At 39.0% G+C, this 5,073-nt stretch overlaps 1 non-coding gene across 1 annotated transcript; it reads right to left on the reverse strand.

Annotated features, from left to right (window-relative positions):
- Nucleotides 1–3,435: 3,435 nt before the first annotated feature.
- On the reverse strand, nucleotides 3,436–3,542 carry LOC140854171 (small nucleolar RNA R71). Its single transcript, XR_012137305.1, has one exon. It is a non-coding gene; the product is annotated as a small nucleolar RNA R71 (small nucleolar RNA).
- Between the last annotated feature and the right edge of the window lie 1,531 nt (nucleotides 3,543–5,073).

The following is a 5,073-nucleotide window of genomic DNA, read 5'->3' on the forward strand; positions in this document are numbered from 1 at the left end:
CCCATAGGAGTCCGGGCAAAGTCTACCCTGCAGTTGGAGTTGGGGTTGAAGTCCGGCTCCCGTAGGAGTCCGGACGAAGTCTCTTTGTAGCTGGAGTCGGAGACGAGATCTGGCTCCCGTAAAAGTCCGGTCGAAGTTTGTCCATAGCCGGGGTCGTGGGTGGAGCCCGACTCCCGTAGGAGTCCGGGTGAAGCCTTCCCGCAGTCGAGGTTGAGGACAGAGCCCGGCTCCCATGGGAGTCCGGGCGAAGGTGATTTATGTCACAAATTGACATAAAAAGTATCAATTAATATCTAAATTATCTAACTTTATTAGAAAATTGATACTTGTTATTATATTTTGCAGAAGAAGAGGTCATCAATAGAAAGAACAAGGAAAGAGGATTCCAACGGCATAAATTTTATGCAAAACGGAGTTAAATTGACCCAGAATTGAAGAATGAAGAAAGAAGACTCAATTGGGTCAAACCCGAGTCAAATCAGGTCAAAATTGATCAAAAATCAACTGATTTGGTGATCTGGTTAGCCGCCTGGTCCACAGCAACAGGGCCTGGACCATGGACCCATCGGCGCACCATAAACCAGCCAATCAGCGAGTCTCGGCTCACCGCAACGCATCGCGAGCCCGATCCACGCGCGCGGTCCAGGGCTCATGAGGAGAGAGAAGAAGGTCCGAAGGGCAACCTGGTAACTTCACATCACTCGATGGTCCGATCTTCTCTGATCAAGATCCAACGCTCCACATTTTTGCACCATCGGACGGCCACCATCGCAGCCGGTCAAGATCCAACCGTAATCAAGGCAATTGCAAGAATCAATAAACACTAGGACAACACGGGATCCTTCTGCAGCGCGATCCAACGGACGAAATCTTCCAGCGCCTTGATCGGACGGTCCGCGATGCATCCGACCTGATCCCATCTCTGCAGCGATCCAACGGCAGCGCTTCACCCAGATCGTGATCCGACGGCCCAGAATCGCTTCCGGCTTGATTTATTAGATGAATTGGGTCCTTTAGATGAAGATCGGACGGCTGAAATAATTTCTAGGTTTCTTGATGGATTTAAGCTTTTTGAGCGAGATTTGAGCCCCTAAACCCCCTAACAGCCCTCTAAAACTCTTAGTCCCACATCTAAAGTTTTGAAAACCTTATAACCCCAAATGCCTATAAAAAGCCCCCAAAGGCCCTTGTTTTAATGATTCTTCCTTCCGATCAAGCTTGTAACCCTAGATAGTGGGGTTTTTAGCTTTCTTCTCAAGCCTCGAGCTTTGAGATTTTTGTAATAATTTTTTTTATATAAAATCTTATTTTTATGCAATTTTATCTCTTTACATTATGCAATTTATTTTTCTTGCAATTAGGATAGTTTAATTTATGCAATTTAATTTTATGCAATTAGGTTAGTTTAAATTATGCAGTTTAAATTTATGCAATTAGGATAGTTTAATTTATGAAATTAGGGTAGTTTATTTTTCTGCATTTAAATTTTGCAAGTAGATTTAGATCATGTCTAGCTAAGCATCCCTTCTAGGGTTTGCGATGAAGCTAGATCATGAGTAGGGGTTTTACATAGGGTTCTTTCTTTTTCTTAGGGTTTCTTTTTCTTCCTCTTTTGCCAAGAATTTTTGATGAACTACAGTTGGGTCAGAGTCCCTTCATAGTTCATGCTTGATTCAGTGCATAGGAGGAGAAAACCCTAAGGGATCCTAGTTACTACTCCCCTGTAAAGAATCTTGATGGGTTATCGTTGGGCCTTAGTCCCTTCATAATCTATGCTTGGGAAAGACAAGAGGAGTAGTCGTTAGGATCAATAAGAAAAATTCTAGGTAGAATTCCTAATCTAGATCTAGTGGATTCAAAAACCCTAGATCCTTAGTCTTATTGTCTTTAGCAAACAACTTTCGATTTTCGATTTTCGTTAAAGCTCGCTTGAGCATAGATTTGAAAATCATTTTTAAACCAAGTCTCTGTGGGATCGACCCGTACTCGCTGGTCGTGCTACTCTGCACACTGTGCGCTTGCTTTTATTTACAAATTTTAAGATTTGCACATCAAGTTTTTGGCGCCGTTGCCGGGGATTTGGCATTTTAAATTATTTTCAAATATTTGTTCTTCGTGCTTTATAACTCTCTTTCTTTTTCCTTTAGGTTTCTAGATTTAGTTGGTGATTGCTGGAAAACTCAGGTACGCTTCTAATTTTCTTTTTTATTATTAGTTAATTACTTTTCTTTTAGACCTAATCATTTGAATTTACTTAATCACAAAAAAAAAAAATAAAAATAAAATCAAAACAAAAGATATTTCATAATCGTGAAGTAAAATATCAAAAAAAAAATTCTAAATTAAAATCTTTACATTCTTGGTCATCTTGTTTTATTTGCATTTGCATTTTCATAATTAATCTAAGAGCATCAACCCATTAACAAGATAAGGTGGGGATTTCATTACCCTTCCTTAGCCCAAAAACCATCTCCATCATATTGCATTACCTAGACCTTTAATCTTAAAATCAATTAGACGTCAACCTTAAGGAATTCGAGCTCAATAGGATAAGGAACCCTAAGAGTTCTACCAAGTTTGAGTTGTTTGATTAGTTGGTGTCTAGGCAAGTCCCTGAGGGTGGTTTGTTAAATTGGTTCAGTTGCTGGTCTGGCCAACTCGTTTGGTGCCTAGAAAGGCAATGATGAGTGAACCTCCCACCTCTTATACTTACCTGGCTAACTAGTTGATCAATCTCCACTTGGAAGGCTTGAAGGATCATCTTGGAACAGTTAGGAGCTGTCTAGATTTAGGTTAACCCTAGGATAGATTGAGTTTAATTTATTGTTTCACTTGTTTGAAAAATAAAAAAAAATTATTAAAATTTAAATTAATTTGGTTACTTTTCTTTAGATTTAGGACTCCTTAGGATCTTTTCTTTAGAACTTTTTCTCTTTTCTTTCTTTTTCTTATACATAAAAATTTTATAAAAAAAAAAATTGTATAAACATCGAGAACCATACACCTCGTGTGTGGAGAAGAGTGTCGGGTCATCTAGTTAGAATTGAGTCAATTCCTGTTGTTCCAATGGCTGAACCAATCCAACCCATGACCCTTAAGGATTTGTGTTATCCAGTTGGCTCCATCCAACCATCTTGTATCAGGTTGCCACAACCCTCAGCTAACAATTTTGAAATCAAACCTCAAATCATAAATATGCTTCCAAAATTCATAGGATTAGAGGATGCTTATATATTTATTAGAGAATTTGAGGAGGTATGTGCAACCATGAAACTGCAATTAACAGAGGATGAGGTCAAACTTAGATTAATCAACTTTGCCCTTAAGGATAATGCTAAGAAGTGGCTTTATAGTCTGCCAAACCATTCTGTCACTACCTGGGAGGGCTTTGTGAGAATATTTTTGAAAAAATATTTTTCCCATCATAAAATAGCAAGGATTAGGAATGAAATAAATCAATTTTACCAACTAGCTGGTGAATCATTTTGGAAGTACTTTGATCGTTTCAAGAATCTTTTGACCCAATGCCCACACCATGGAATAGAAACTTGGAGACTATGCCAGATCATCTATGAGGGGTTAGATTCAAACTTAAGAATCATGCTAGAGTCCATGTGTCAAGGCCAATTTATGGACAAAGAAACTACTGAAGCTTGGCAATTCTTAGAAGACCTAGCCGAGAAAAATTTACAGTGGGAAACAACTAGGGAACCTGATAAAGCTACACCTTCAAGAGGAGGAATGCATCAAATTCAACCAACCCTAGCATCAGAGGCCAAGATTGCAACCTTAACACGTAGATTGGAAGCCTTAGAATTACAGAGACCAGCCAATGAAAATCAAATATCTGCACCCATGTGTAAAGGGTGCAATGCACCAGACCATGTCTTAGAAGAATGTTCCTACTCGAATGAGTGTGCATAGGTGAATGCCACCTATCAAGGATCATTGAACAATCCTTATGCACCCACATATAACCCAGGTTGGAGGAACCACCCGAATTTCTCATGGTCCCAGAATCCTAATGTAGGCAATCCAAATTTCAATCAGCAAAATCTAAGGTCCAACCCAGTGATGAACAACCCGCCAGGCTTCCATGATAATGACAAGAAAATTATCTCTTTAGAGAAAAGCCTAGAAGCCATGATGAAGACACATACCAGCTTTATGCAAACCATGGGTCAACTCATAAATAATAACACCCAAGCTATAGCCCGTCTGGAAATGCAAGTAAGTCAGCTGGCTTCGACCATTAGTGAACGAGAACATGGTAGGTTACCTAGCCAACCTGAGCCAAATTCTAGGAACCAAAATGGTCCACGACCCCAACAAGGAAACCAAGTTAATGGTGTAAATGCCATTCATACCTTAAGATCGAGAAAACAAATAGACAATAAGGTAGTTGCACTTGATGATATAGAGAACTCATCTGTCGAGTCACCTTCTAAAACTACTACCTTTCAACCTCAAGCACCAGAAATTGAAAATTCACCTAGTCCAGTACTTAAAAGTCCTAGAGCTCCTTTTCCAAACAGACTGAAATCCAATAAATCTGAACATTTAGACAAAATTTTAGAGGTATTTAAACAAGTCCAAGTTAATATTCCTCTTTTAGATATAATCCATCAGGTTCCAACTTATGTCAAATTTTTAAAAGATCTTTGCACTAAGAAAAGGACCACTAATGTACCAAACAAAATATTTTTGGCTGCAAGTGTCAGTTCATACCTATCTAGCCATGTGCCAATTAAATATAAGGACCCTGGAGCTCCAATAATTTCTTGTGTTATTGGAGAAACCAATATAAAAAAGGCCTTGCTAGATCTAGGAGCTAGTATGAATATCCTTCCATATTCGGTGTATAAGCAACTAGGATTAGAAAAACTTCAACCTACTAGGATCACATTACAGTTAGCCGATAGATCTCTCAGGATCCCTAAGGAATGGTCGAGGATGTTCTGATAAAGGTTGAAAATTTCATTTTCCCTGTAGATTTTATTATTTTAGAGACTGAGCCAGTTGCGAATCCTAAAGGACATATACCTATCATTTTAGGAAGACCATTCTTAGCTA

The sequence above is a fragment of the Elaeis guineensis genome, chromosome 15 (genome assembly GCF_000442705.2).
Source record: "Elaeis guineensis isolate ETL-2024a chromosome 15, EG11, whole genome shotgun sequence".
Classification (NCBI taxonomy): domain Eukaryota; kingdom Viridiplantae; phylum Streptophyta; class Magnoliopsida; order Arecales; family Arecaceae; genus Elaeis; species Elaeis guineensis.